Source organism: Theropithecus gelada, chromosome 19 (genome assembly GCF_003255815.1).
Source record: "Theropithecus gelada isolate Dixy chromosome 19, Tgel_1.0, whole genome shotgun sequence".
Lineage (NCBI taxonomy): Eukaryota > Metazoa > Chordata > Mammalia > Primates > Cercopithecidae > Theropithecus > Theropithecus gelada.
The window spans coordinates 22,571,054-22,580,674 of NC_037687.1; the positions used below are offsets into that span (position 1 = coordinate 22,571,054).

A 9,621-nucleotide genomic window follows, 5' to 3' on the forward strand; every position below is an offset into this window, starting at 1 on the left:
AAAAAAAAAAAAAAAAAAGTAAAAAATAAATAAATAAATAAATTTACTTTTCTTCTGGGAATCTAGAAGGTACTGCTGTTTTTACAAATCAGGAAAGTAAGGCTGGCCCAGAGAGGTTGCAACACCTATCCAAAGTCACACAGCAGGGAAGTGGCAGAACCGGATTGGACTAGGCTGTCAGTCCCGGAGCTCGTCTTCCTAATCTCTTCCTGATCCCCACTTCTTCATGTCGAAGCCCCATTTCACAGAGTACGAACGCTGGGGCCGAGAAAGGGCACGGTCACAGCCAGTATCACTGGAATTACAGTCTACACTCTCCTCACTCCATTCCCAGGCAGCCCTGCCCTCAAACCCTGTCTTACTCTTAAACACCTCATCTGTCTCTGTCCCTACCCTCAGGAAGAGGCTGCCACCTCCAGGAGAGACTCTGGGAGGGCAGCACTCCACCCCCATGGCCCACCACCCTGTAAGGCCCTCCCCCATCCACTCCTCAAATCCCATTCCCAAACCGGGCCATTTACGACGCCATTTTTTTTTTTTTTTTTTTTTTTTTTTTTTGAGACGCAGTCTCGCTCTGTCGCCCAGGCTGGAGTGCAGTGGCGCGATCTCGGCTCACTGCAAGCTCCGCCTCCCGGGTTCACGCCATTCTCCTGCCTCAGCCTCCCGAGTAGCCGGGACTACAGGCGCCCCGCCACCGCGCCCGGCTAATTTTGTTTTGTATTTTTAGTAGAGATGGGGTTTCACCGTGGTCTCGATCTCCTGACCTTGTGATCCGCCCGCCTCGGCCTCCCAAAGTGCCGGGATTACAGGCGTCAGCCACCGCGCCCGGCTGCCATTTGATTCATAGAAGATAAGTTGTAAATCAAGGCCAGCCCCAGGGCCGGGGAGTTGACGCCCTACCCATTCCTCCTTTCTGTTCCCGGAGAGCCAGGCAAGGCCTGCAGCTCCATAATCAGCTGACTGGAGCCTGGTCCATAGGGTGACGGGTGGTGGATAAGATAACGTCTTTCATGGCTCCCAACCTGTACTGCCCGTCTCTCCAAATCAATCAATCTTTTTTTTTTTTTTTTTCCTTTGAGATGGAGTCTCGCTCTGTCACCCAGGCTGGAGTGCACTGATTCAATCTCAGCTCACAGCAACCTCTGCTTTTGGGGTTCAAGCCATTCTCCTGCCTCAGCCTCCTGAGTGGCTGGGATTACAGCTGCCATCCACCAGGCTTGGCTAATTTTTGTATTTTTAGTAGAGACAGGGTTTCACCATGTTGGCCAGGCTGGTTTCCAACTCCTGACCTCAAATGATCTGCCCTCCTCGGCCTCCCAAAGTGCTAGGATTACAGGTGGAAGCCACTGCACCTGGCCTAATTTTTGTACTTTTTTTTTTTTTTTTTTTTGAGATGGAATCTCACACTCTGTTACCCAGGCTGGAGTGTAGTGGTGCGATCTCGGCTCACTGCAACCTCCGCCTCCCGGGTTCACACCATTCTCCTGCCTCAGCCGCCCGAGTAGCTGGGACTACAGGCGCCCGCCACCATGCCCGGCTAATTTTTTGTATTTTTAGTAGAGACGGGGTTTCACCATGTTAGCCAGGATGGTCTCCATCTCCTGACCTCATGATCCGCCCATCTCGGCCTCCCAGAGTGCTGGGATTACAGGCGTGAGCCACTGCGCCCGGCCAATTTTCATATTTTTAATAGAGATGGGGTTTCACCATGTTGGCCAAGCTAGTCTTGAACTCCTGGCCTCAAGTGATCCATCCATCTCGGCCTCCCAAAGTGCTGGGATTACAGGCATGAGCCACTGCACCCGGCCCCAGATCAATCAATTTTATCAAATTAGCTATACATTTCCCTGTAGGTGCTGCTTTAGCTTTATCCCAGGTTGTTTTTTGTTTTGTTTTAACCATTTTTGTTTTTTTCTTTATGTTGTTTGTTTGTTTGTTTGTTTAGAGACAGGATCTCACTCTGTCTCCCAGGCTGGAATGCAGTGGTGTGATCCTGGCTCATTGCAGCCTCCATCTCCTGAGCTCAGTGATCCTCCCACCTCTGCCTCCTCAGTAGCTGGGACCACAGATGCGTGCCACCACGCCCGGCTAATTTTTGTATCTTTTGTAAAGACACAGTCTTGCTATGTTGCCCAGGCTGGTCTTGAACTCCTGACCTCAAGCAATCCTCCTGCCTCAGCCTCCCAAAGTGCAGGGATTGCAGGTGTGAGCCACCATACCACCTGGCCTGCTTTTTGGGGTTTTTTTTTTGTTTTTTTGGTTTTTTTTTTTTGAGCTGAAGTCTCACTCTGTCACCCAGGCTGGAGTGCAATAACGCGATCTCAGCTCACTGCAAGCTCCACCTCCCGGGTTCATGCCATTCTCCTGCCTCAGCCTCCCAAGTAGCTGGAACTACAGGTGCCTGCCACCACACATGGCTAAATGTTTTGTGTGTTTTTAGTAGACAGGGTTTCACTGTATTAGCCTGGATGGTCTCAATCTCCTGACCTCGTGATCCGCCCGCCTCGGCCTCCCAAAGTGCTGGGATTACAGGCATGAGCCACCGTACCTGGCCCATACCTGGCCTGTTTTTATGTTCTATTATCGTTTCAAATGTATTCTTTTTATTGGAACTGTTATATTTGGAGTGTATAGATTTTCACACTTATTCATATTTTATTTTCTCAAATTTACTTTTTTTTTTTTTTTGAGATGGAGTTTCACTCTTGTTGCCCAGGCTGGAGTGCAATGGGGTGATCTCAGCTCACCGCAACCTCCACCTCACAGGTTCAAGCGATTCTCCTGCCTCAGCCTCCTGAGTAGCTGGGATTACAGGCATGCGCCACCATGCCTGGCTAATTTTTGTATTATTAGTAGAGACAGGGTTTCACCATGTTGACCAGGTTGGTCTTGAACTCCTGACCTCGTGATCCGGCCGCCTCAGACTCCCAAAGTGTTGGGATTACAGGCGTGAGCCACCACGCCCGGCCAAATTTACTCTTTTTATTGAGGCAAAATTTCCACCTCCCCTCCCCTCCCCTCCTCTCTTCTCCCCTCCCTTCCTCCTTCCCTTCCCCTTCCCTTCCCCTTCTCTTTCCTTCCCTTCCCATTATCCCAGCACTTTTGGAGGCCAAGGTGGGTAGATCATGAGGTCAGGAGTTCAAGACCAACCTGGCCAAGATGGTGAAACCCCATCTCTACTAAAAATACAAAAAAATTAGCCAGGTGTGGTGGTGGATGCCTGTAATCTCAGCTACTCAGGAGGCTGAGGCAGAGAACTGCTTGAACCCAGGAGGCAGAGGTTACAGTGAGCCAAGATCAAGCCATTGCATTCTAGCCTAAGCAACAAGATTGAAACTCTGTCTCAAAAAAAAAAGCCAGGCGCGGTGGCTCACGCCTGTAATCCCAGCACTTTGGGAAGCCGAGGTGGGTGGATCACCTGAGGTCAGGCGTTCGAGACCAGCCTGGCCAACATGGTGAAACCCCATCTCTACTAAAAACACAAAAGTTAGCCAGGTGTGGTGGCATGTGCCTGTAGTCACAGCTACTCGGAGGCTGAGGCAGGAGAATTGCTTGAACCTGGCGGTGGAGGTTGCAGTGAGCCGAGATCGCACCACTGTACTCCAGCCTGGGCGACAGAGCATCTCAAAAAAAAAAAAAAGAAAAAGAAAGTAAATAAAACCATTCTCCTGGCTTTTTACACCATAGATTAGCTTTGCCTATTTGTTGAACTTCGTATAAATAAAATCATACAGGATGGCTGCTCATTTGTGTGATTTCTTTTTTTTTTTTTTTTTTTTTTTGAGACAGAGTCTCGACCTGTCACCCAGGCTGGAGTGCAGTGGCCTGATCTCAGTCGACTGCAACCCTCCACCTCCTGGGTTCAAGCAATTCTCCTGCCTCAGCCTTCTGAGTAGCTAGATTACAGATGCATGCCACCACACCTGGCTAATTTTTGTATTTTTAGTAGAGGCTTCACCATGTTGGTCAGGCTGGTCTCGAACTACCGACCTCGTGATCTGCCCGCCTCAGCCTGCAAAGTGCTGGGATTACAGGTGTGAGTGACTGCGCCCAGCCCATTTGTGTGATTTATTTTGCTCAACTTTCTGTCTCTTGAGATTCCTTTTTTTCTTTCTTTCTTTTTTTTTTTTGTACAGATGGGGTGGGTCTTGCTATGTTGCCCAGGCTGATCTTGAACACCCAGCCTCAAATGAGCCTATGGCCTCCAATTCCAGTGCTCCAGCCTTAGCCTCCCAAAGTGCTGGTATGGCAGGAGAATAGGTAATTAGGATAACTGGGATTTCATCAGGTACAGCCAGTTTGCATAAGCAACAGAATAGCAGGTGCAGCCAGTTGATATAGTCAGGAGAGCCACAGGTTCAGACAGGCTATATCCTCCCTCCCATGATAATAAGCCACTCCAGCCTCTGACTGACTGCGAGCCAGGTCTCCACTTGGGCTGTGATTGGTCGTGAGCCAATCCTTCATAGCGTGTAACCAATTGGAGGCCTCTGAAGGGCACCTAGGGGTGTTGCTGGGTCCTTTTTAGCTTAATAAAAACCCTAACTGGCAGGCCTGGTGCAGTGGCTCACCTGTAATCTCAGTACTTTGGGAGGCCAAGGCGGTCAAATCACTCAGGATCTGGAGTTTCGGATCAGTCTAGCCAACATGGTGAAACTCCGTCTCTACTAAAAGTACGATAATTAGCTGGGCGTGGTGGCGCGTCCCTGGTGGCACGTCCTTGGTGGCTTGTGCATGTCCTTGGAGTCCCAGCTACTCAGGAGGCTGAGGTAGGAGAATCATGTGAATGCGGGAGGCAGAGGTTGCAGTGAGCTGAGATTGTGTCACTGCACTCCAGCCTGGGCGACAGAGCAAGACTCCGTCTCAAAAAGAACCCTAATTGGGGAGGTGCTCAAGCCCGCTCCCACTCTGTGAATTGTCTTGGATAAATCTCTGCTTTGTCTTTTGTTGCTTCGTTCTTCTTTTTTTTTTTTTTTTTCTTTTTTCTTTTTAGTGAAACACAGTACCCCAAAATGCAATAGCTTTTATTTATTTATTTATTTATTATTTTTTTGACTCTCACTCTGAGACCCAGGCTGGAGTGCGGTGGGGCGATCTTGGCGCACTGCAACTTTACCTCCCAGGTTCAAGCGATTCTCCTGCCTCAGGCTCCGGAGTAGCTGGGTTACAGGTGTGCACCACCACGCCCAGCTAATTTTTTTTTCCTTGAAATTTTAAAATCCCTCAAAAACTTCATTATACAGGTGAATTTTGATCGTCATGATGGGCTTATCGGTAGGATCTCTGGTAACGAGCACGGGCACCAGGGCCTCCAAACTTTTTGGACTCACAGCGACGGGGATCAGCTACCAGCAGGTTCTAGTCGTACTGGATGAGGATGTCTCTGATCTCCTTCTTGGAAGCCTCATCCACATATTTCTGGTAATAGGCCACCAGGGCTTTGGAGACGGATTGACGGATAGCATAAATCTAGGCCACGTGACCACCACCCTTCACGTGGACGTGGATGTCCACACCAGCAAATCGCTCCTTGCCGAGAAGCAGAACTGGCTCCAGTAGCTTCTATGGTAGTGTGCGTGGCTCCATCATCTCCAGGAGCCGCCTGTTCACCTTGATGAGGCCATTGCCGCGTTTGCAGCCCACCACAGCTGTGGCTGTCTTCTTGCGACCGAAGACCTGCACAGACTGCAGTAGGCCCTTGGACCACATGGCTGCGAGCGTGAACTAGAGACCCTCACCACGTGAGGTGGTGCCGCAACCAGAAAAAAAAAAAAAAAAAAAAAAGTAATTTTTTTTTTTTTTTTTTTTTTTTTGAGAGGGAATTTTGCCCTTGTTGCCCAGGCTGGAGTGCAATGACGTGATCTCAGCTCACTGCAACCTCCGCCTCCCCGGTTCAAGCAATTCTCCAGCCTCAGCCTCCCAAGTAGCTGGGATTACAGGCATGTGCCACCACACCTGACTACTTTTTGTATTTTTAGTAGAGATGGATTTTCACCATGTTGGCCAGGCTGGTCTCAAACTCCTGACCTCAGGTGATCCACCCACCTCGACCTCCCAAAGTGCCAGGATTACAGGAATGAGCCACTATGCCTGGCTTTTTTTGTTTTTTTAACATTTTATTTTTGGTTTATGGTTTTTTACATTTTATTTTGGTATATTTTTATTTTGGAGATAGGTTCTCACCTCTTGCCCCACTCTTTTTCACCCAGGCTGGAATTCAGTGGTGCCATCATAGCTCACTGCAGCCTTGACCTCTGGGGCTCCCACCTCAGTCTCCCAAGTAGCTAGAACTACAGGTGTGCGCCACCACACTTGGCTCATTTTAACTTTTTTTTTTTTTTGGTAGAGATGGGGATCTTGCTATATTGCCCAGGCTGGTCTCAAACTCCTGGTCTCAAGCAATCCTCCTGCCTTGGCCTCTCAAAGTGCTGGGATTACAGGTGTGAGCCACCATGCCTGGTCAATAGCTCTAAAATGGATATGCGGTTGGCTGAGTGTTGGCCAATGAGGGCTGGGCTCAGATGGGAAGCTCTGCTTCATATGGGAACCTTGTGGAGCGCAGGCTGAGGGGAGAGGAACCTCTCAGGGGAAGCCCTTCTCATGGCCATGCTGAGATGCAGAAAGAAATGTTCAGGGTCTCTTGAGGCCTAAGCTCAAAACTGACACGACTGTCACTTATGCCCCTCTGCTATTGACCAAAGCAAGTCACATGGCCACACCCAAAGTCAAGGCCTGTCATTTTGTCCTCCTCCACAGGTAAGGATTATATCAGGTGTGCTTTTCTTTTCTTTTTTTTTTTTTTTTTTTTTTTTTGAGACGGAGTCTGGCTCTGTCGCCCAGGCTGGAGTGCAGTGGCCGGATCTCAGCTCACTGCAACCTCCGCCTCCCGGGTTTACGCCATTCTCCTGCCTCAGCCTCCGGAGTAGCTGGGACTACAGGCGCCCACCACGTCGCCCGGCTAGTTTTTTGTATTTTTTTAGTAGAGATGGGGTTTCACTGTGTTAGGATGGTCTCGATCTCCTGACCTCGTGATCCGCCCATCTCGGCCTCCCAAAGTGCTGGGATTACAGGCTTGAGCCACCGCGCCCGGCCTCTTTTTTTTTTTTTTGAGACGGAGTCTCGCTCTGTCGCCCAGGCTGGAGTGCAGTGGTGTGATCTCGGCTCATGGCAAGCTCCGCTTCCCGGGTTCCCGCCATTCTCCTGCCTCAGCCTCCCGAGTAGCTGGGACTACAGGCGCCCGCCGCCACGCCCGGCTAATTTTTTTTTTTCTTCTACTTTTAGTAGAGACAGGGTTTCACTGTGGTCTTGATCTCCTGACCTTGTGATCTGCCCGCCTCGGCCTCCCAAAGTGCTGGGATGACATGTGTGAGCCATTACTCCTGGCCATTATTTTTTAAATTAAAAAATTATGGCCAGAAGGTGAAATAGAAAAGCTCCTGCCCTATGTACCCATTTTCCTGACATGGAAAACTAAGGCCTTAAGGGATAGGGTGGAGTATTTGTTGAATGCCATATTGGATATGCAAGCAGTTTCTCCTCTCTGAGCCTCAGTTTTTTTGTTTTTTGTTTTTTTTTTGTTTTTTGAGACAGGCGCTCACTCTGTCACCCAGGCTGGAGTGCTTTGGTATGATCATAGCTCACTGTAGCCTCAGACTCCTGGGCTCAAGCAGTCCCTCTGCTTCAGCCTCCTGAGTAGCTGAGACCACGTGTGAAACATCATGTGCGGCTAATTTAAAATTTTTTTTTTTTGTCAGGCGCGGTGGCTCATGCCTGTAGTCCCAGCACTTTGGGAGGCCAAGGCCGGCGGATCACCTGAGGTCAGGAGTTTGAGACCAGCCTGGCCAACATGGTGAAACCCCGTGTCTACTAAAAATACAAAAAAATTAGCCAGGTGTGCTTCCTGTAATCCTAGCTACTCAGGAGGCTGAGGCAGGAGAATTGCTTTAACTCAGGACACGGAGGTTACAGTGAGCCAAGATTACACCACTGCACTCCAGCCTGGGCAACAGAGTAAGACTCCATCTCAAAATAAATAAATAAATAAATAAATAAAATAATTTTTTTTTTTTTGTAGAGACAGGTTTGCCCTATGTTGCCCAAGTTGGTCTCAAACTTCTAGGCTCAAGTAATCCTCCTGCCTCGGCCTCCTGAAGCACTGGAATTACAGGTATGAGTCACCACATCCAGCCAGTTCCCTCATTTTTAGGTGGGGCTGGTAATATTGAGGGGTCAGCTACAAAGATTCTGGGGCTCTGCTACTCCTTGGCTGTGTGACCTTAGATAAGTTACTAAGCCTCTCTGTGCCTCATTTTTTTTCACCTGTGGAATGGAGCAAATCATGGCAGCTGGTGTGAGTATTAACAATTTGCATATAGGAGTTGGTACAGTGCCATTCTGGGGTAAGAACTCAAACATCAGCTGTTGTTGGTGTAGTGCAAAAGTACTTGGAACAGGGCTGGCCTAAAGGAAGGTTTTCCTGGCCAGGTGCGGTGGCACTTTGGGAGGCCAAGGCAGGCGGATCACAAGGTCAGGAGATCAGGCCCATCCTGGCTAACACGGTGAAACCCTATCTCTATTAAAAATATAAAAAATTAGCTGGGTGTGGTGGCACACACCTGTAGTCCCAGCTACTCGGGAGGCTGAGGCAGGAGAATCGTTTGAACCTGGGAGGCAGAGGTTGCAGTGAGCCGAGATCACACCACTGCATTCCAGATGGGGCGAAAGAGCAAGACTCCATCTCAAAAAAAAAAAAACACACACACAAAACAAAAAACAGGAAAGGTTTATCCTTAGTTAACACTTTCTTCTTCTTTCAATCTTTATCTCATTTAATCCTCACCGCAACGCTGTGTGATGAGTGTGATCATCCCTGTTTTACAGATGAGGAAACAGAGGCTCAGCCAGAGATCATTGTTCCCCCAGTTTACATGGAACAGAAATGGCAGGGCCAGGATTTAAACTTGGATCTGCCTGGCTCCCTCCTGGCCTTCATCCCCTGCCCTCCCCCAACACACATAGTATTTACCGGGTGCTACCCTGTTCTAAGCTTTTTCTGAGGGATTATACATTAATCCTCACCACAGCCTCAAAATAGGGTACCCTGTGAGTCCCGTTTGACAGACCAGAAATCTGAGGTCCAGAGAGGTTGCTTCTTGGCTCAGAGGGTCACACAGCTAGCAAATTACCCAGCTGAGATTCATACCTGGGCTGCCTGGCTCCACTCCCTGCACTGCCTTGTGGTAAGCGTGTGGCAGATCCAGATCTAATGTCCAGTGTCCTGAGGCCAAAAAATGGGGGGGCAGGGGGAAGGGCTTTGCTGCCCCTCAATCCTGTGCTGTAGAAATAGCTGGAGCTAGCACTTCGGGAGGCTGAGGCAGGTGGATCACCTGAGGTCAGGAGTTCGAGACCAGCCTGGCCAACATGGCGAAACCCTGTCTCTACTAAAAATACAAAAATTAGCTGGGCATGGTGGCACACACCTGTAATCCCTGTAAGCTACTCTGGAGGCTGAGGCAGGAGAATTTCTTGAACCTGGGAGATGGAGGTTTCAGTGAGCCAAAATCACTCCATTGCACTCCAGCCTGGCTGACACAGAGAGAGAGAAATGCTGTTTTTTTTTTT

At 49.2% G+C, this 9,621-nt stretch overlaps 1 pseudogene; it reads right to left on the minus strand.

Annotated features, from left to right (window-relative positions):
• Positions 1–5,214: 5,214 nt before the first annotated feature.
• Positions 5,215–5,709, minus strand: LOC112613286 (annotated as a pseudogene).
• Between the last annotated feature and the right edge of the window lie 3,912 nt (positions 5,710–9,621).